This window comes from Ursus americanus, chromosome 18 (assembly GCF_024610735.1).
Source record: "Ursus americanus isolate L20-20 chromosome 18, mUrsAme1.1.p, whole genome shotgun sequence".
NCBI classification, from domain to species: domain Eukaryota; kingdom Metazoa; phylum Chordata; class Mammalia; order Carnivora; family Ursidae; genus Ursus; species Ursus americanus.
The window spans coordinates 37,766,886-37,789,994 of NC_142144.1; the positions used below are offsets into that span (position 1 = coordinate 37,766,886).

At 37.6% G+C, this 23,109-nt stretch overlaps 1 long non-coding RNA gene across 4 annotated transcripts in view; it reads left to right on the forward strand.

The window, feature by feature from the left end:
• Positions 1-22,844, forward strand: part of LOC123781038 (uncharacterized) — a 325,582-nt gene extending 302,738 nt beyond the window's left edge. Inside the window, exons 8-9 of one of the 4 annotated variants that reach the window (XR_015727441.1) lie at positions 9,087-9,141; positions 17,084-22,844. This is a non-coding gene — a long non-coding RNA (uncharacterized LOC123781038). Of the gene's footprint in view, positions 1-9,086; positions 11,460-17,083 lie in introns of those variants that run through there. The other 3 variants (XR_015727444.1, XR_015727440.1, XR_015727442.1) reach the window with 3 other exon arrangements.
• The last annotated feature ends 265 nt before the right edge of the window (positions 22,845-23,109 follow it).

Below are 23,109 nucleotides of genomic sequence, written 5' to 3' on the forward strand. Positions count from 1 at the left end.
ATTTTTTCCAACTGATGGGTGATAATTAAATGTCTCATCTGCTCTTGAGGTCGAGTCTTTTCATTTATATATAGTCCTTTTGTATTTCATATATGTAGGTAACCAAAGGTATCAAATGTCTCAGGACCTATGTCAGAGATGAATGAAGTGTGAAGTCAATAACATATATAGAAAGAGTATTTGGTTAAATCACAAATGTCTGCTACTTAACCTTTTTTTGACTCCAGATATAGCAGTTTCATCTGACACAAACACGTAACAATACAAACACGGGGGTTGCATACACAGTCTGTAGCAGAATTCTAAATATATTTTCAATGCAGAGAGGTAGCAGTTACCTTCCCAAGTAAGATGGGGCACACTGAAATATTTTCCCCACCGGGGGAATGCAGTGAGTTGATCGCTACTCCCTCTTGGAACTATATTCAAATTTCACCGAACACTGAAAACAGGAGGAACCTCAACTTCCCAGGATGACAGAAAAGTAGGTCACTTTAAAATACAATTAGATACTGGACTGGTGTGTATTTATACACAGACACACACTGAGTGCTTTGATAGTATTTATATACTTAGAATATAGTAGCAAAACAAGTGGGTTGTCTTTGAACAAAGACTGTATTCAAGACATGACAGAGGCAGATAAAGTATCAGTGTATTTCCATTTTGACTTAAGTAACCATATGCTTTTCAGACTTTTTCTTTTGAAGCTGACAGTTGGGTAAAACTAGTTTTATCCAAGTCATCAACTTGGGATATAAATATTAGGACATCTCTTATAATTTACAGTTATTTTAAAACTAATAGCTATTTTTACTATTACTAAATAATACTGCTTGCTATTTTACAATTGTTTACTAAATACTTGCCTTCTGCCCTAATTTTCAAGATATTCAGCTTATCTTTCTTAAGACTATATCAACCTCTACCCTTAATCCCATCCAGAATCAACTGAGAATTGGGGGCTGCTTCATTTTAAAGAGGATTAGTCCTATTTGCAATGACAGTAGGTGGAGAACTGGGAAGTCTGGTTAGTACCCCAACAGCAGGGTTCCCATCACATCTAGCAGGTAAGCACTGCTAAACACTGTCAAAGGACAGGACAGGACATATTGTGCATGTCCTCTGATGCAGTGATGTCGACCTGCATGCCCGCACCCCATTAGAACCACAGATGTGAGCTCCACAGTTCTTGCTCTTTTATTTCATATACATGTGATCAGTCATTGTCCCAAAAGCGTGACCCAGTGCCCCAACAACTTATTCCAGAGGCCCTTCATCCTTAGCCATGTAAACACTAGGTCATTATGTAGAACATACATTTTTAGCCACAAGACCACATACACATGAGAAAAGTTTTCAAAAGCCTGAGCAGTTAGATAATATGACAAATGTCTACTAAGATGAATAATTAATATCTCACATTTAACTTGGTCAAAACTGAACCATCCATCAACTTTCTCTTTTTGTTTTTTTAAAGATTTTTTTTTTTTTTTAATTTGAGAGAGAGGGTGCTTACAAGCTGGGTAGGGGGTAGCAGAGAGAGAGGGAGAAGCAGGCTCCCCACTAAACAGGGAGCCTGATGTGGGGCTCGATCCCTGGACCCTGGGATCATGACCCAAGCTGAAAGCAGACACTTAACTAACTGAGCCACCCAGTGCCTCTGAACCATCAACTTTCTTTTAAAAATCCTCTTACTACCTTCTTTCTTTTCTAGGCATTCTGCCTTTCATTCTATCAGTAAGTCCTCTTAGTCCTTGGAACAAAATCTCTCCCAAACCTGACCGGGTCTCCTATATCCACTACTTAAGTACAGCCCAAATACACCGTCATCTTTCCTTGAATAGCTACAAAAGCCTCCTAACAGATCTTCCTGCCTCACTCTTGTCATTTTGGTGATGGACCAACCATCAGGAAGGGCAATGATAAATCTCACAAGAGAAATGATCCCAATCTTTATCCCAGTGGGTGGTGTTTTTTTTTTTTTTTTGGTCCCTATGCAAATGTACTGACTTTTAGAAACTTTGCCCATCCAGGAAAGTAGGGAGAAAGTGGAGCTGCTCATCAAAGATTGTCCCCCGCCCTTTCAGCGGTGTAATGCATTTCTGTGAGCTCTACATTGACATGAAAAAGGCCTGGTCCAGTGACTCTTCCCCAAGCAATTCCGTCCCAGATTGAAGGACTCTGTTAACTCATACAGGGGAGTGCTGACCAATTTCTCACACAAACCTTCGTCCTCTTTAGGTTACACTAGAAAACATGTTTAATAGTGATAATCATTTACAAGGAGACCACAGAATTACAGATGTTCCTATCAATGATAAATAGCACTAATTAAAATACTTTTCTCCTTCCACATAAAATATGATGATTTATACCTCAATAAAGTAAGAATATTCAATTCCCAGGGACCATTACAGTGAGGATATTTCAAAAATCTTTCATGCCTAACCACCTTGTTCTAGTCACCAATCTTTCAGACTTGTCTTTGTTTCCAATTTATTCATAGACGTTTATACTCAAGTTTTCATCTCGAAGAACCTACTTTGTGTTTTTCTAATTTGCCAAAGCGTGACTTTGTGGTTGGCTTATAAGAATCCCGTGGGGTCGGAATGACTGCTGTGCTAAAAATTACCACATTCGAACATATCTGTGATAAAACAATTCACAAATAAATAGAAGTTGGCCTGTTAACGTATCACTAAGGTCACGAGGGCAGCCTTCCCGCCTTCCTCAATGTTCCCTTCCTGAATGCAGGTGATTACAGATAATTACATACATTCTACTCATTCTTACTTCCTATCCTAACATTTCTTTTCTGCAGGTGCGGAGCTCTAGATGTTCCATTTTTTATACAAGGCGTCTTAAATAGCAAATGCCTTTTTTTTCGGTGTCTGCACAATTCTCTAATAGTCTTCTTAACTAAGAATTCAGAAGGTCTCACCCTCCAGAAGGTTAAGTAAAATTTAAATAAAGTAAAATTCACAGTCTGGTACTTAAAATAAGATGGTATATCTCTCGGCTTTTCACAGCGTAGTCCATTGAGACAGAATCTCTTCGCTTGATGTTGCAAAATTCATATTTGCTAAAAATGAAGCATCTCCCAGGAGCTGTTACAAAGACTCAGACAGTTTGTCTGTGCTTATTAGCATGTGCATTTGTTGTAAACAGGGTGGCTAGGCTTGAAGAGACAGGGTTAAACCAAGTTGAATACAAATAATGTTATAAGACGCATCACATTTTGCTCTTTAGTGTGAGGAAAAATTTATAAATTGGGTACCTAGGCAGCCAGATAAACTACACAACTCGTAATCATTGAACTATATCTCTATTATCACTGGAGACTTCAGGTTTACTTTCACAAATTTGGAGGGCTGGGATATTTTTAGAGAAGCCCGTGAACGTAGCAATGCTTATTTGACTGCGAGTCATCCGAGGTCTACTGGTCATTTAAAAGCAAACTTATTTTTTGTTTGCATAGCTGCCTGGGTGTGTTACTCCAGTGACACCCTGCTGGGCTGACTGCATTTATAGACGTGCTAAAGCCCTGAGGTAACGTATGAAAGAAAAAGCCAGACTAATTTTTTGTTTTTTTGTTATTCTTTTGTAACGGGGAGGGACAGAGGGAGCAGGGGAGAGAGAATCCTAAGCAGGCACCACACCCAGCATGGAGCTGACACGGGGCTCGATCTCAGGACCCTGAGATCATGACCTGAGCTGAAATCAAGAGCTGGATGTGTAATCAGCTGAGCCACCCAGGTGCCCCAAGCCCCGGCTGTTTTTAAACCTCATAGACTCTGGGAAACTGGAATATAATTTGAAGCTCAAACTCCGAGGGACAGGAGTTCTGCTGTGGCCACTTGCAGAAAATTTCCTAGAGCAGAAATCTTTCACTGGAATGGCTGCAGCCCAAATATTGGCTTGTTGAAAAGTCAAAGACTATGTCAAGAAGTGATTTCAAGGCAGTAAAGTATAAGGGTTAAGTGTGAGGCTTGGAATTAGGACACAGTTGATTTTCTTTTCTTTTTAAATTTTTAAAAAATTTTTAAGAAGATTTATTTGAGAGACAGAGCGCAAGCAGGGGAGGGAGTGGTGGGCAGGGCAGAGGCATAGGGAAAGGGAGAGTGGGAGAAGCAGGCTCCCTGCTGAGCAGGGAGCCCGATGCAGGGCTGGATCCCAGGACCCTGAGATCATGACCTGAGCTGAAGGCAGATGCTTAATGGGCTGAGCCTCCCAGGCTCCTAGAGTTGATTTTCAACCTGGCATCTATCACTTATGGGCGGGGCACAGTTTTAACCTTGCTGAGTCTCAGTGTTCTTATACATAAAATGGGAATGATAGTGCCAATCTCATAAGTTGTTTCGAGATTAAAGAAGATAATATAAGCACAGCATGGAGTGTTGTGCTCAGTAAATGTTTCTGCAGCAATCAGTTACTGCTGTGGTTGAAGTGACCTGGGTTCTCTTCAAGGTTACACATCAAAAAACTATCTTCTGAGGTCTCTGCGGGGAATTTTTATCTATGTTGAAAATGTGTTGGCTGCGATCATGATTCTACCTGCGTGGCAGAGTTTCACCTACCAGCAGGAAGCATTGTCCTTAGGGTTAGGGTCATACTCAAAGCCATAGATTAGGAACTGAGCTCCAGTCTTTCCCCTCCACAAGGACTAGTACACATTCCTGTTCTGATGTAGGAGCTCTTAGAAACAGGACAGTCTGTTCCTCAGCAGAGAAAATTCCATGCCAAGATGGCTGGTTCTCTGGCGTGAAAGCTAAAGTCACTCATACAGCCACTTCTTCAAAGTGCGAGTCTGTCCCAGGAAGGCTGGACTGGGTGGCTTTCTCTTTTCTCTCTCCTCCCAATACCCCACCCCCTCTCAGATTTAGTACCAAATTGTCTGCAGCCTTTCTCTCTTGATGCCAATGTCATTTTAGTTCAGGGCCTCCGTTCCCTTTACCTGCCACTGAGTATCGATCAGCATCATCCTGGCCTATGACAACACACTTCCCTAACTCTGAATCACAGTATCTCAGTTTCTTCCCTTGCAGGAGGCCCCTGGGCTCCAAGAGCTCTGCATGTCAGGAGCAATGGGAGAGCTGTTTTATTAAGCACAGAAAACTGACTCCAAGTTGACATTCTGATTTGACCTCTAGACACAGAAACTTACAGTAACCTTTTCAAGCTTCAGTTCACCAACCACCCTTTTACATTATTTTGGCCTAATTTCCAAATAAATATTATGTGAGAGAAATATTATTATCTCTTTCATAGCTGAAGGAGTTGGAGCACAGTCCGGTCCCATGCCCAAGGTCACCCAGCTAATAACAGAGGGAATTGGGACCTGAACTCTGCTGTAACAAATCCAGCAGTTAGGCTTCAGAAATACAGAAGCCCGTTTTTCTTTTAGTCGTATTTAAAGTCATATTTTATTTGTAAGAAATATAGTTGCCTGCTTTTCTGTTTTTATGACATCATTTTAAGATAATATATTTGTTTAAAAAAAGCAGACTCCCTGCCTGGAACAGCTAAGTATCAGCATTCATTGAGTGTAAGATACAGTGATTTGTATTAACAGAGACAAATTGAAGAAATAACATCAGAATACTCTGGTTAAGCACTGCTTAATGTAAGTCCGGCGTTCCTTGCTCTGCTTGGTAAACGTTACTTGCTCTAAATCCCCTCCTGGAGTTTCTTACTCCAGCGTGTAGGACTTGCTTTACTTAGATGTTGGCCCATCTTCTAAATGCTTGCTGTCTGGCCTCAGACTCTTCCATCTCAGTCATAGACTTGTAAATGGCAGATTTATGGCTTTAGAGCTAATAAGAAAATGTTATTTTTAGCTTTCCTATTTTTCTGGTTAGGATAACATATGGGAGAGAATATGGATTTGAAGCCCATCAGATATGGATTCATAATTTACTCTTTGCAAACTTTGGCAAAACTACTCATATTTTCTGAGTCTAGTTTTCTCATTTATATAACAAAAATGATTAGGATAAGTCACTCAGCCCATAAGTTACTCTTCTAGAAACTGAATTCTTGTCTATTTGACACCTATGCTAATGCTTGGCTCATGAGACCGTGCTGCCTCTTGGGATCTCTCTCTGGCCCATGTGAGCTAATTGTCACATATCAGGTTCGAAGGTGGGGACTCAAAGTCTGCAACAGCATTGTTCTAGGAATCGCGCTCCTCTTACTATCTTTGACGAGGAATTCTATTACTTGATAGATAGTGTAAATTTTTGATTATTATACTTTATTAAAGGAGTCATAAATAATCTCAGATTTTCAAAGGAGTCCTTCCTTGTCTAAAAATGTTAAAAATGAATTCCTTGTAATCTAAAATGTCTTCCCATCTCAGATGGTGAATGACTGATAGCTGAACAGGTTAGGCAGATCCAATAATTTTTTTGTAGTGCCTGGTTTTGGTGCTAGTACCTGAGGATTCTGAATTTCTGAGAACTTGCCCTAAATCAACAGATAACACAGGGGTCTGTAGGCTTCCCCAGATACTTAGCCCAACACTCCTGGCCAGATCAGTGTCATTCTAGCCACATCCTTGTTCAAAGGCACATATATATGAATGAATTATTAAGGATTTATAAAGAATGGGGAGAAGGATGATTGGCATAAAGAGAAAGTTCTGCAGGAGTTAGGGATATAATAGAGGCATCCATAGGGTAGGACAGATGCTCTCCTGTTTCATTTTTGTGATATAGAGTGATTGTCTTTGGAACAGCAAGGCGGACAGTGGGGGAGGGGCGGAAGTGGCGATTGTGCATATTGCCAAAGGAAGGTAACCGCTGGTGGTGTCCTTGGGGATAGCTATACCTACCTCAAGGTCAGGAGATGTCTACCCAACTGCCTATTATCTTTAGACCTGACAATAATCTCATAACTACAAATTATTTGTTTTTGTGGAAATTTGCCTTTTTTTCTTGGCCCAAGGGAGCAGTTTATTCCTCCTACAGGGTGAAGGGGTGGGTCTGTTAATGCTGGTAACATCATAGAATTTCTGGAACAAATAAAAATATAGTCTATATCACAGAAGACCGTAAAGCAGGCTGAAGTTTTGTAAATGGAGTAAGTACATTTTTTGATACTTAAAGGACTGAACAATACATGCTCTTCTGTGATAGCCTTTTTTTAATATAAGTTGTCCATCACTGTTTCCTTTCATAGGGCTTTACCTTCTACATAGCCTAACACAGATTAATTTACTCAAGCCACAGTAAGAAAAATAAAGTCTAAAAGATTTCTTTACTTGCACTAAGAAAGGGAACTTATGTCTTAGGAGTGCCTGTGATATGATATACCCTGGAAGAACTCATTCTTACCCCAGTGAATTCTCACAGTAGTCATGTTGTTTTATCATGCCCAGGGGGGAAATGCCAACGCAGACACAGAGGTAGGTCAGGTTCTCCTGTGACACACAGCCTGATGGAGACAGAGCTGAGAGCCAAACCAGTTCCCTAACCCCTGTCCAGTGAGTCCTCCATTGTGTGACGCTTGATTAAGAAAAATTCCAAGTGGGAGGGAGATGTTACCTGCGGAATTGAATATAGGCATTGCTGCTACATGAAGAAATGGTCAGCATGTCAATGTGGAGCAAAGTTTCACATAAAGCGCTTGCTTAGTGTATCAGATTGAGTTTTGAAGGCATTCCTCTTCTGATAGTGTGCCCAACTGGAAAGCTGGGAAAGCGAGACCACATTGTTGTAAGAGTTGTTATCATTACACGGACTAATTAATGAGTACTTTCTGGGCAGAGTAACCTAACATACTGTAGGTTATGACACTCAATTATTATTCATCTATTCACTCAGTACCCGTTTATTGATAGACTGTATCAGCTCTGCAGTAGCTGCTGGGGAAACCACAGTACAAAAAACAGATTTAGCCATGTGTTATTTAATGGAAAAACACATATTCATTTGAATCTTTCTAGTTTCTGATAATATAAATCATTACTGATGATTTCAGGGTTTGGAAGGTGTGGTCCTCACTTCGTGTAGGCAACAAATACAGCAGTGTGATATTATGATAAGCCCCTCCCCATTTGAGCTCAAAGACCAGAGTAAATGTTAAGAATATCATTTTCCATTCACTGTTTGGCCTTATTTCTCACAGTACCAACCAGAGCTGTAGGGATGTGAATGGAGCAGATTTCAAATCAGCAATTCTAATAAAAAGAATGAGTTCTGGGCTCAGTACCCCATATAAAAAGAAGATAGGTTAATCTTTAATGAATTGAACCAATGTTAATAAAAAAAGTTAAGGGGGAAGGGATTATGATTTCTCTTTCCAATAGTCATATACTACAACTAAGAATAATTAGTGAAGTTGAATAGAATATTTTGTAATTGATACATTTAAAAGCACTTCAAGTATGCATTAAGTTGAAACTGATATTCACCTATGTTTTTCCTTTTACAGTATCTGCCAATTTATAAGTGGCAAATCTAGACACCAAGATGCTGAGCAGAGCTTTGGACAGTCTCTCAGAACAGGGGAGGCAAAAATTGGAGTTTGGGGAAGGCCAAGTAGAAGGGACCGTGGAAAACAGTATAGTCTTCCAGCTGGGCAAACAAAGGGCTATGTATAAGAGTGCAGTTAAGTTAGAAATAGACTAGCCCTCACCAAGAATGAAACCAACTAACTGAGTCAGCTAAATCTCCAACTAGATTAAGATTATCTGCAATTTGCCTGCCTGAAACAATAAATTCTCTATAGGCAAAAATGATAACATTTAGAACCTTAAATTATTCTATAGCTTTTTAACGCATCAAGTCCAGCATTTACTGGAAAATTACCTGGCACGCCAGAAGAACAACTGACCAAAACAATGAGAGAACAAAAGGCAATAAAGTATATATACAGAAGATCCTGACTGGTTTTTAAATAGCTTCGATTCACATCTCTAAGAAATTATATGACACAGTTTAGAATTTCAGCAGAGAACTGAATCATGAAAAAGATAACTGATGTTCTAAAAGTGAAAAATACAATAAAAGCTTGAGTTCAGCATATTTCTTTTGAGATGAGTTGGCTCAAGCCTCACAGTACCATGCTCTTTTCATGTCCAGCTTTTCCATATGATTAAGAAAAGATGTTCATGGAGAGTCATCTCAGAATCCTGAGGTAAGACCTTTCAAATCTGCCTGCCCCACATGACCTTCCCCACACTCTTACTTCACTCAGCTTGACTACTCTCAACTCCTCAGGTGTGAAATTCTCTGTGAAATAACTTCTGCCATCACACATCTGAGGCCACGCTCCTTTTCTATGCTCCCATGGCCCTGGAAAGTTCCTCCGCCTTCCCACTTATTACATAGACTTCATTTATTAGTTGTTTATATTTCCCACTGGACCTTATGCTCAATGAGAGCAGAGAGCTACCATGTTGAAGGTTTTGTTCTTAGAATCTACCACAATGTCTGGCATAGATTCTCCCATTGGCTCAAATAAAGCATTTCTGCCCACAGCCTGATACTTCATGATTTAGTTTCATGGTCCACGTTATTACAAAGAAATATACATCTGTTTCTAAAGGAAACCTGGGACAATGTTTTCACTGGTTCCAAATATTTTTTCTTTTAAATATAAGGATGATATAATGATTCGAGGAGGTTTACTTTCTAAGAAGGCGTGTTGGATAATGACACAGGTTTATGAGGAGGAAATCTAGCAATCATGTTAACATTCTCAAATCAGCAGAGGGCCAAAGAGTAAGCGGATTCATGAGTCACACGAGCCCCTGGAATACTTCTACTGAAGAGTTCTTTCACTCTTCCGAGGCATCTCTATTTGCTCTCTCACAGCAAGAACTGTCACATCAAGAAAATGCATGTAGGCATCTGAAGCCCAGCCTGACACAGAAGATTAGCAGTAGGAAGGAGGGCAAGTGTAGCCCCAACTTGTCCCTTTAGCTGGGATTGGACTATGGGAACAGGTGGTAAAAACCTGCTCTTGGACCTGCTTCATCACAACCAGATCAGAAAGTCTAAAATAGCCCAGTTCTGTTGTTGATCCATCCACGCACATGCCCAGTTTCCTGCAGGGTGCTCGACCCCTCCTGTGGGTATATTACCTTTACAGGAGCAAACTCTCACACGCTAGCTCCACGGAAATCCTGGCAGCATCTGGGAGGAGAGTGAGCATGGCTGAGGAGAATCCCCTGCATGGTTCTTACATCAATACAAATCCTGGCCAGACTGCTTGTACAAGAAGGAGTGAAAGAATTGTATATAGTGTGTGGTTTATTGCCTCTCGAAAATTGCTGTAATAGAAAATAAAGGAGAGAGCTGCATTTTGCATAAATGTTCTTCTGGAAAAGTTTTATAGTAAACAAAACAAAACACACCTAAAATGAATAGATTTTGCTCTGTGCAATCAATACAATTGTAAAACGAAATTATGTATTCTTAACTCAAAGAATATTGAAAAAGAATTCACAGCAATGGCAATGGGGTTAAAGAGGACTTTGAGGTTCAGACTAACTTAGTAATAGAATGGTACATGACATAGAAAACAGTAAAGAAAAAACTACACCAAAATTCAAAGGTGAATATAAATTTGAGACATTTCCTAAAATATAGCAAAATAGGCCAGGGAAGCAAAAGTAATCAGCGAGAAGGTAACGCAAGAGAGCAGCAAGATATCCGAGATTAGGGATCATGAAGAAGAAATAAGAACAGAAGGGAAACAATAAAATGATCTAGATGTATTAGAAGACAAATTTTCTGATATGAAGATAAAATTCACAGAATCACAAATGACTTATAGTGGGCCCAGGAAAATTAAAGAAACAAAGCCAATACCTATATATATGCTGGGAAAAGTTATAATAATTATTCTTATTGTATTTAAAAAACCCAGCTTATGAGTATGTGGGAGCATTCAGCCCCCTGCACTACCCGCCCCCCCCCCCCCACCTAGTGCTGTTATTACAAAGAAATACTAGGCTTTCTTTGGTCAATTTATTATGCTAACTTCATAAAAACCTGTATTTTCTTTGTAAAATGGAAATACGCATTTATAAGTAAATATTACTAAAAGGCACACAAAACTGGAAAAATAATGGCAGGCTATATGATGGACTAAAAGCTGGATCCAGAGCAGCAATCTTTACAAGGCACTGGGGAATAACAAACGTCTTACTAAAAACCTAGAAGTAAAATGCTGGAAATCACAACAGGAAAAATACAAATGGCAATTATTTAGCAAGCCCTCAATAAATGCTTTTAAATAAAGGAACGAATAAACAAAATATTGGCAATAAATTTGGCACAAAATAGGCACTCAATATATACTTTCAGTACAAAATGCATAAATGATATATACCCTGGCAGTAGATCTGAAAACTGCAAAATAAAGCAGCAAAGGAGACAAAAAATGTGTATATGTTAATGTCCAATGCTAGTAGAAGTGAGAAAAAAATGACATCCTCATACTTTACTTTTGAGAATATAATTTATTAAAATATATTTAGAAAAAATAAAAATATAGAGATAAATTTATATTTATGCAAATTTTATACTTCCTTAGAAGTCATTAATTCCATTTATTTTATAGAGATGTATATGAAAGCATTCAGCGGAAGATAATTTATAATAAATTAAAATTAGGAAAAATTTAAATGTCAAATAATGGGAAATTGTTTTTTGTTTTTCTTTGTTTTTTTAAAGATTTTATTTATTTATTTGACAGAGATAGAGACAGCCAGCGAGAGAGGGAACACAAGCAGGGAGAGTGGGAGAGGAAGAGCAGGCTCCCAGCAGAGGAGCCTGATGTGGGGCTCGATCCCATAACGCCGGGATCACGCCCTGAGCCGAAGGCAGGCACTTAACCGCTGTGCCACCCAGGCGCCCCGGGAAATTGTTTTAAAAACTCTTGTGTACGGGACACCTGGGTGGCTCAGTCATTAAGTGTCTGCCTTTGGCTCAGGGCGTGATCCCAGGGTCCTGGGATCGAGCCCTACATCAGGCTCCTGCTCCTCTGGAAGCCTGCTTCTTCCTCTCCCACTCCCCATGCTTGTGTTCCCTCTCTTTGCTGGCCGTCTCTCTCTCTGTCAAATAAATAAATAAAATCTATAAAAAACAAAAAAACCCACAACTCTTGTGTAGTCAGAGTTTTAGAAGGATACTTAAAGGTATTGAAAAATCTTGGGGCCCCTGGGTGGTGCAGTTGATTAAGTTTCCAACTCTTGGTTTTGGCTCAGGTCATGATTTCAGGGTCGTGAGATCGAGCCCTGTGTTGGGCTCTGTGCTCAGCTTGGACTCTGCTTAAGACTCTCTCCTCTGCACCCCACCCCCCCAATCCCATGCTCTCTCTCTCTCTCTCTCAAATAAATCTTCAAAAAAAAAGAGATATTGAAAAATCTTCACAAAGTAATATTAAATGAAAAATTAAAGTAGAAGGAGAAATACCTTCATGTTATTTGTATTTACATCTGGATCATGGGATTACTGTTGGTTGTGTTCACACTTAAGTTTCTTTGTGTCTTTCAGTAATGAACATAGTTTACTCCGGTAATAAAAAGATACCTCTATACATGTTATAAATGTATAGTAAAACCGAGAATGGTGAGGTGAACAGAATTTGAATGCACATTTGTTTGTATTCTCCCGGGATTGCCTGGGGCTCTGCTGAGATGTAGACACATTGTGTTTTATGTGTAAGTGGAGATGGCTTTGCATGTGAAATGACCTCTTCAAATGACCTTTGAGGTTCTTATTCCCAGGTGCCACAAGGTGAAGAAGTCTTCTTCGGAGTAGTCAGAGCTGACATTATTGAGCCTGCCCTGGGACCAGGCAACATGCTACGAATTTTGCATGGGTTTTCTCATTTCATCCACACAACAGATCTAAGAGGTAGATATTATTCTCATGCCCATTTTTCACATGAAGATCCTTGGACTTAAGTGCATGGTTTAAATTCAGTAGCTGGTTCCTGGAAAAGATGGATTTGTATTCAAGTAACCTGATGGTCCCGTGAGGAATGCTTATGAAAATCCCCCCCCCTTCTTTTTGAAATTTAGTAAAGTAAATTCACTTCCTTTGCTTTATAAAACTTGAGGCTAATCGGACAGCGTGTCTGCAGAGAGCTGACAGAGAACCCATGTTGCCTTTGGAGGCTGGGGGAGAATAATGTAAACTGACGTGGCTGCCTCAAATCGCTCTGACTTGGAATTCCATTAAAGGAGATTCTGAAGCCAATTTACTCAGGAACTGCACGAATGAGACACTGTCCTGTCAAAATGCTGTCAAATCATGCCAGGCCTCTCGACTGTTCATTTCAAGAGACACCTGCCAAAATAATGGACCGGAAATCTGGCATTCTCACAACCACATGAGGAAGAAAAGTGTTTATCTCTCATACACAGCTACTGTAGTTTTATTTTTAACCTTTCGGGTGATGACTAATTTTACCCTCCAAGTCGGAGGGGCTAGGGATGTGAGTTTCAACCCTGTATACATTTCTTATAAGTGGGTGCTTGTTTGGGGACAGCGTTATCTTCCTTGAGTATAAATGTTACAGTTTCTCCACTTAAGTGTATGTAACATCTTTGTTTCCCCTTCCTGACTGTTTGGGTTAGACAATTAGCAGTTGTTCACTTACTAGTAGCTCTAATCGTACTACGGTATTGAGGGCATCTGAGTTTAAAACGCTGAAGCTGTCTAATTGTTTTCCTTTCTTTTTTGAAATTAATATGCTCAGGTCTATTAAAATCTCTGAAAACTTCAAAAGAAAAGGGAAAAGAAAAAAATGACATGATAGCTGAAAACAAACAAACAAGAGCAGTCATTTATTTCCTCCTGAATTCATTTAACAAGCACTTACTGAAAATTGACTGAGTTCGGTTCTGGGGATACAAAGATAAACAATCCAGGGACCTTGCCAGGCAGAAGCTCGGAGACCGGATGAAGACACAAAAATGCAAATTAATAATTAAATACACCGTGCGGCCTCAAACCTTTCTCAGAATGAGGGGGATTAGAAACATAAGAAAAATAGAAGAGCAGAAGCAGGGTCACCTAACCGTTCGGGGAATATAATGAAGGCTTCTAAGAGGAGGCAAGACTGGAGCTGTGTGGCAATTAGATGAAAAGTGGAAGAAGGAAAGGAAGGAGGAGAAGAGGAAGAACAGCAGGAGGATAGGACATGGCTTTTCTGTAGGACACTTAGGCCTGAAGCAGTCAAAGCCTTTAGAAGGATGTGCACATCCTTTGACCCAGAAACTCTGCCTTTGGGAATTCATATTGGATGTTCACAAAGATTTGCTACGTAGCACTGCTTATTTATATAGCATAGAATTATAAACAACTAATGTGACCCAAATAATATTTTGAATATGGCATAACCATAAAATGAATATTATTCTATTATTAAAAATGAAAAGAACCGATAATAGTATGGAAAAACACTCCCAATAAATAGCCTTAAAATGTAAAAGCACATCCTATTATAATATCACTTTTGTGAAAAAAAATATATGAAGGGCACATACATGCTATTTCTGAATGTCCTCCATCCAAAGATGCATGTTTTATCCAATTTTCTGAAATCATGCTGTGTCTTAAAATTAATATCAAAAGATTTTTTGGCAGCCCCCAAGCAAGGGAGTGAGTTGAGACATGGTTATTATCTGCCCGTGTGGTCACCTCATGAGGTCCAAGGGGGAACTTAGTATCATTTCAGTTATGCTCACTGGTAGCATCTCAAGTATTTAAAAGTTAAACATGGATTCTTAATTGTTGCTAAAAGTATCTTCCGAAATATTACAGTGGATGAAACATTGAAATTAAAAGTTATTGCTCATGCAGCAGACATCATGTCACACAGGCAATAATATAATTAAAGACAGTAGAAACCGTCACCTCAAAAAGCATCCTTGAAATTTGCTGAGAGTAGTTCTTGTCTTCTCACCACACGTGCGCATGGCACACCCTCCCCCAAAAGGGAATGACGTGAAGTGATGGATGTGCTCATTAACCTGCCTGAGGTAATCATTTCACAAAGTATATGTATCCAATTGTCGTTTTGGAGACTTTATTTATTTATTTATTTATTTTTAAAGATTTTATTTATTTATTCGACAGAGACAGAGACAGCCAGCGAGAGAGGGAACACAAGCAGGGGGAGTGGGAGAGGAAGAAGCAGGCTCATAGTGAAAGAGCCTGATGTGGGGCTCGATCCCAGAACGCTGGGATCACGCCCTGAGCCGAAGGCAGACGCTTAACCGCTGTGCCACCCAGGCGCCCCTGGAGACTTTAAATATATACAATTTTATTTGTCAGTTATACCTCAGCAAAGTTAGGGGGAAAGAAGGGATCCTGGAATTTTCAAAGATGTCACTCAGGTGCCAAACATAATCTGTCAAAATTTTCCATCGGACTTGCGAGGAAAACCTTAATATTCTGCACTGTTATTCAAGTAAAATTAAAAGAAAAAAACTAGGCCTTTAAACGAATTTGGGAATGGAATTGGAATTCTAGTATTCTTTGATTTTCCTTGAAATTAAGTTAGTAATCATAAAGGGCCTCAAATTTCAAGCACTTGACCAGGAGCTAGGAAAGACTGTGCGTTTGTGATGCTTTTACCGCAGTCTGTGGCCAAAGTGATTCACAGGATTGTTAGTCTCGGAGTGTGAAGGAGGTTTCAATTCAGACTTTGTGACGTAAAAGAAGAAAAATATTACAGATGTGTATTAATGTATTCAATATTTTCTCAGCAAATTTTTTTTACATTAAATGTTTCTTTTTTTCTCCAAAAGCTGTTATTGAACCATTAAGTGGTTTTATGTAAAATAGAATATTAGAGTACATATATAAGAATCAAGAAAATACGTTTTTTATATTCATTATCTACAGTCCTACCTTCTTCAGATGTACATAGCAAAAATATTGTAATATCACATCTAAGAAATGTGTTTACATGTGATAAATGAAATTTAAATTAATTCTTCATTTTCTCCTTTTTCTTCAGTGTTCTAAATTATTTTTACAATTTAACGTTATTTACATTAATTGTTACTAACCTAATCTTTCAAACAATTTATATTCTCCCGTAAGCCAGTCTTCATTTTTATCCCACACTTTTACCTTATAACATCACTTTTGATCTTTTATTTCTTAGAGTTCATATTTTTTGAAATTATAGAACTATGATTTTCTTCTCTCACTTGATTGCTGCTTTTGTCTCCTCTCTCTCATAGAGGATAGTGTTTTGCATTTTCTGTTTACTCATTCTGAAATAAAAAGAGATAAGGTAGGAATGGTATTTACCTTAAACTCTTCTCCTTGGGTTCCCTCTCAGTTCTAATGGCTTTATAAATGTCCATCTTATTAGTTCTGGAACCAGCACTTGCAGAGGAAGTGGAGAGGAGACAGGGCCAAGGGCAACCAAGCACGGAACCCGGGTCTTGGTGAGCTCCTGGCTGTTTCTTGATGCCTCTGGGAGGGCTGGCTTCCTGTTCCTCCTTCTGCAGCCCCGGTGTAGACTCCGAGAGCTTGGCAGATCTGGCCTCCCTTCTCAGTCTCCTTATTTACCCATTTGACTTGATGGTGTTGCAAAATATATTTAGAAACGTCCTAATTGTAAGCCATCCTCACATACCTGAGGTTGACTCTCCTTGAGCATGGTAGATGGCCTTCCAGTATAACATTTCTTTTTTTCTTTTCTTTCTTTTTCTTTTCTTCTTTCTTTCTTTCTTTCTTTCTTTCTTTCTTTCTTTCTTTCTTTCTTTCTTTCTTTCTTTCTAAACATTTTATTTATTTACTTGAGAGAGAGAGAGTGCACCTGTGTGTGGAGGCACAAGTGGAGGGAGGGGCAGAGGCAGAAGGAGAAGCGGACTCCCCGCTGAGCAGGTGGTGGTGGGGGGTGGTGGGGAGGATTGATTCCAGGACCCTGAGATCTTGACCTGAGCCAAATGCAGATGCTTAACAGACTGAGCCACCCAGGTGCCCCCCAATATGCCATTTAAATCTGTTTTCTGGTGTTTCATTTACAGATTTTCCTTCTACATTCCTAAATGAGTTTTGCCTCTGTTTACTTATGCTGATTGTCGTATTTTGCCCTCTAGGTTTTTCAAGCTTCAGAAAATGAATTGAATAGTCTTTCGTCTTTTCCTGTGCTCCAAAGAAAATTATACGGAATTGAAGCTGCCTGTTCTTTGAGAATACAAAACTGTCCTTAAAATTATCGAAAGATCTCTGGTGCCAGTTATTGGAATAATTATTTTTATATGGTTTTGAGATATATAGACATATCAGTATGTGGCTGAATGTAAAATCAAGAAAGAAATTTAGTTTATAGTAACATTAACAGTTGTTAATTTTGTTGAAGTCATTTTGGGTGAGTTTTGTTTTATTTCTCTATGCTTTCCAAATGAAATGTTATGAGCATGTTATAACAAAAGTTAAAATATATTAATGAAGGTTATAGATTCCTACATTACTTAACATTGAACTCCGATGTGCTTTCTAAGCCGTCAAAATATCTGTTCCAATCAATTCTCAATTTCATGTACTATTGAAATATACATACATACATACACCTATCAGGAAACTTTATTTTTTCAGCAGAGCTTGGTTCGTAAAGAGTTTCTTTTCACAGAATCAGCAATCAAGAAAACTTCACTAAAAGCCTTATTACATAAAAATAATTAATTCTAAACGTGTTAAAGTGCCAGTGTGAGAATAGCTGTGTAAAATCCCACCTGTTTGTTTTATGGATCATAAGTCTAAGATAAACACAGACTTGCAACATATCAAGAAGAAAATTGGCATACCTTTTTGATGGAGAGTGTTTAAAGTGTAAGATGAAATAGCAATTTTTTTCCCATGAAATAATTCCTCAGAGAAGAGGTACACTTTAGATGCAAGTTAATTAAGCGTCTCATTTTACAAATTGATTTGTAAGTTTATTGCCATCCTTATCAAAATCTCAATTTATATGGAAGTGTAAAGCTTCAAAAAGGCCTAGACAGGGTAGGCGGACTCTCCCTATCAATTTTCAAGATTCATTATAATGTTACACTAATTAAGACAGTGTGGTATTACTGCAGAGCTGGACACATCAAAATAAAGGAACAAGAAATAGATCGATGCACATATGCACTTGCATATATGGATCCATGCATACTTAGCAAATATAAGAGTTTTTCAATAAATGATGTTGGAGCGATGAGACATCTGCATGGAAAAAATGGTATTGGACATCATGCCAGACACAGAATCACTGGGTGCATGCAGGACCTAAAAGGAAAATACAAACAATAGGTTTTGGAAGAATATACAGGAAGATAATATGGCAGATAATGTCTTTATTAACTTGGAGATATAGAAAGATATCTTAGACAAAACAAAAATGTCTGTATATTAAGGAAAATGATAAATCCAACTACAGTAAAATTCAGTGTTTTTGGTCATCAGAAGATACCATAAAGAGGTAAGAGCCAATGAGTGGAAGAGAATATTTATAATACATATGACCAATAAAAGACTCGTATACCAAATATTTACAAATCAATATTCTTTTTTTAAAATTAAAAAAAATTTTTTTACAAATCAATATTCTTTAAAAAGAAATATAAAGAGAAATATGGACCAAATATTTCAATAGGTACTTCATAAAAGAGTAAATCTAAATGATCAATAGACAGGGGAAAGTATTCAACTTTGATAGCAAATCAAATTTAAAACCATGGCCACCAGATCATCAAGTCGAAAAATTTACAATGAGGATGTACAGCAATAGGAATTTTCATGCACTGCTGGGGAAAATGCGAATTGGTGTAACAACTCTGCGAAACAGTTTAGCATTTTTTAGTATTTAATGATATATATAATTCATAACTTAGCAATTTTATTTCTGGGAGTGCATGCTAGAGAAATCGAGGTCTACTTGTCAGGAAACATGCAAAAATGTTCCTAGAAACATTGCTTGCAAAAATTAAAAACTCAAAACAAATCCATCAATGGCAAACTGGATAACTGACTTGCAGACTTTTCATGCAATGACATTTATGCAATGGAATAATCAGTAAAAGTTAACGCACAAGAGCAACATGCAACAACAATATAAATGGATTTTATAAATAAGTATGGAATAAAAGAATCTAGACACTAAAGAATACGTACCTTCACATAAAGTTTAGAAACATAAAAAATTCGACCATATCATTTGGGGACGCTCCTATAGGCTAAACCGAAAAAGAAAAGCAAGAAAATTATTAAGGAGAGTTGTGATACCGGCCACCTGGCTGGACAGCGAAGGGACCACGGTGGAAGGATGAACTTGGAGGACATCAGGTGTGCGGGAGATGTTTCTTGTGTGACTGCATTCTGGTGACACAGCTTCTCACTTAATATATAGTCGCCATTTAGGCTTCATGTACTATTCTGAATGTGTGCATTTGTCACAAAAAACAAGTCAAAGAAAAAAAATGGGAAAAATCTCATTGTGTACTAATTCCTGGAACAGTTTAAATCCCAGGGGAAGTACCTATTCCCTGAAGATTTGATCAATTCATCCTGCAGATCTCTGGATGTGGTATTTTTTTTCGAAAGTGGTTATTTGATAATGTCATTTTCTTCTTTTTTCTCCTTATTTATTGATCTGCTCAGGTATCTACTTCTTTTTTTTTTTTTTAAAGATTTTATTTATTTATTTGACAGAGATAGAGACAGCCAGCGAGAGAGGGAACACAAGCAGGGGGAGTGGGAGAGGAAGAAGCAGGCTCCTAGCGGAAGAGCCTGATGTGGGGCTCGATCCCATAACGCCAGGATCACGCCCTGAGCCGAAGGCAGACGCTTAACCGCTGTGCCACCCAGGCGCCCCTCAGGTATCTATTTCTTGAGATGATTATTTTCATTTTCCAGGAAAGTTATCTTTTGGGGCAAATTTTGAATTGTATTACCATAATTGTTGTTCAGCAACAATCATATAGCTTAGATTTTATAAATGTGTGTGCACTTGCTGTCTTTGGGCCCGTCCTCAAAGTTACTACTTACACATCTGATATTCCCTCTATTGATAGGAATTGCCATTTTTGTTACGAAAAACATTGCTGTGAAAAATTTCCCTGCACATATATCTTCACTTACTTGTGTCTTAATCTATGATTTGCTAGATATTCCAATTCACACATTTCCCTCCATCCACACTAAATCTTAGGATCACCACACATTTTAATTTTGCCAATTTGATGGGTCAGAATTGAATTCTTATTTTATAATTTACATTTTCCTAATTATCAGTGAATCTAAAAATATTTTTCATATACTTATTGTCCATTTTCACCTTTTATATTTTCCCTCACATGAATTTGGTTTCTATATTCTTTGTCCATTTTTTTCTTGGTGTTTATCCTTTTACTATGGATTTATACTTGGGCGAACAGGAATATTAAGTTTTTGTGTATATACATGTTACAAAAATTTGCCCCCCCACCTTATCAGCTTTTTTTTTTAACTATCATGTTCAAAATCTTTCGTCATGGAAGACTTATCATTTTTACATCGTAACGTATTTCTATTTTTTCATTTAAGACTTTTGGATTTTCTCCCTTTCTCAAGAAAGTTTCACTCATTTCAACGCATGCGAAGTTTATTTTCTACAATATCTATGGAATTTATGTCTGTTTATGTGTGATGGAAGGTATCTTCTTTTAATCACTAAATATTTTTCTTTTTTTTTTTTAAGATTTATTTATTTATTTGACAGGGAGAGAGACAGCACAAGTAGGTAGAGTGACAGGCAGAGGGAGAGGGAGAAGCAGGCTCCCCACTGAGTAGAGAGCCCTATGAAGGGCTCAATTCCAGGACCCTAGGCCAAAGGCAGATGCTCACCGACTGAGCCACCCAGGAGCCCCACTAAATATATTTCTTCATTCACTTTTTCAAGAGGGTTTTTGTATACGTGCTGCCTTTCTTATGCTGATTGTGCTGATGTGTAATAAAATGTTTAAAGGGATGATCTTTGAAGTCATTATGGCCCTGCTACTTGTTAGGAATGGGAATGGGAGAAAATCAACTATATTAGTTTTCTGTTTTCTAATTCATCAGCCTTATGTTATCTTTAGTAATGCTTTATTTCTACTCAAAAATTTTTTAATTGAACACCTAGATAATTTTTCTTATCGATTACTAATGCATTTAAGGATCTGTTTTTTTCCAGTAATTTTTGCCTTTATTGGAATCATGGTGCTTGATAGGTAATATTATCCTTATCTTATTTCTAAGAATTTTGTGATTGCTCTTTTGATTTCATTTAACAAAGAGTTATATAGGAGAGTATTTTTATACAAATGGTTGAGTATTTTTTAATTATAAATAAATGCTGACTCATTGCATTGACTTCAGTGTTTTGTACCTGCTTTGGGGGCAATCAATGAGGGGGGTTGTCTCTTGCCTAATATGTGATTGATTTTTATAAATGCTCTATAGGCATTAGAAAAAAAGTTACTTTCCAAATCTCATGATTTATATTGTTTAATAGAATTTATCAGCTAGATTGTAATTTTGTCTCTGTCATCTGCATCCTCCATACCCTTTTTATTATGTTTTATCCCTCAAAGTGTTAGAAAGGTATTTGAAATGATCTGACTACTATTGTTGACAAGTAAATATATATATATACACACACATACATACATATATATGAAATTTATACTGTCCTTGTCATTATAGCATATAGATATGTTATAGCCAAGGGAACATTTCTTTCTGATTATGAGAATTCTAAACCTTGGGCTTCCAAATGCTGTTTTACTCCATGGTAGGGCAACAATAAAACGGTTAAACTTTTAAACAATTTTAATCTTTGGCCCTATAAAGAAGTCGACTATTGCAAATTACAAACTACACAAGGCTGCACTTCCAAGAAAGGCATCAGTCCGTGAAATTAAATTATGCATTTAGAAGGTGGTCTGTCTAATACTGACAGATATTAATTAAAGAAATAATTGTCTGGATTTTAAAAAAGACTCTTTATCTCTTTTGTTCAACAGGCTGGTTCAAATTTCCTAAACTGGCTTTTACAGTGACCCAAAATACCTTTCTTTTCTCTCTCAAATGAAGACAAGTACACAAACAGCTAGAACCATGTCCAAACTTGGAATTCTATAAAGATTCAATTATATATTTCAGTACGATGTGCTTGAATTAGGGAACTGTTATACTGAAATTAAATTAGAGCTGTTTCTCAAATTATGATGTTCATTCCCTAGGGAATCATGACAGTATATTTGTAGAATATTTTTTGAGGCATCGTCATATTCAGAAATATAGTGGAAATGAGACTGGTAGGCAACAGTAGGAATTAGGTAATTCATTTAGCTAATAATATAAATTTTTTTTGTGTTAAATACGTTTGTGTGAATAGAAAACAAAAGTTGAATGAAAGTGTTCTCAGTTATACATAGTAAACATTCAAGTACTAGAAAGGTGTATGTGAAATGTAAATATCCTTCCTGCCCCTAAATACTTGTTATCTAGCTCTTTCCCCAGTGCAATGGGTTTTTAATTCTACTGCTCACTCCTACCTGAGGGTTTGCTGTAATTCCCAGTGCAGGACCTCCTGGCAAAGCTGGCGTGGAAAAAGTAGGTATCACCGTACGTAACAGAGCTATTTGTATATTTCTTTTGGATCAGGTATGTATGAAAGATTCTCTCTGGTGCTAATAGTTTTCTTTGTTTTTAGTGATTTCTTTTGGGTTTTCTAGAAAATCATATCTGCAAATAAATATAATATCTCGTTTTCTTTCCAAATTTATATCTTTCTTTTTTTTAATTGTTTTTTGTTCATTTAGGCTAATATTATCAGATCTATATTTACTAATAATTTTGGTTATGTTTTTTGTTTTGTTTTCCTAAATTTAGTTAAAACGCTTGAAGAATTTCTTCATTACATATAATGATAGATAACGTTTATGGTGTTAAGGAAATATTCTTTTATTTCCATTCCAGAATGCGAATTACATCTTATAGAACGATCCTGTCATTGCCTTAGATAAAATAATTTTCTTTTTTGACCTGTTTAAACTGATTAGTTCTATTTTGTGTGGCAGCATTTACCCCTCAACTTTTTTAAAGGTTTATTTATTTA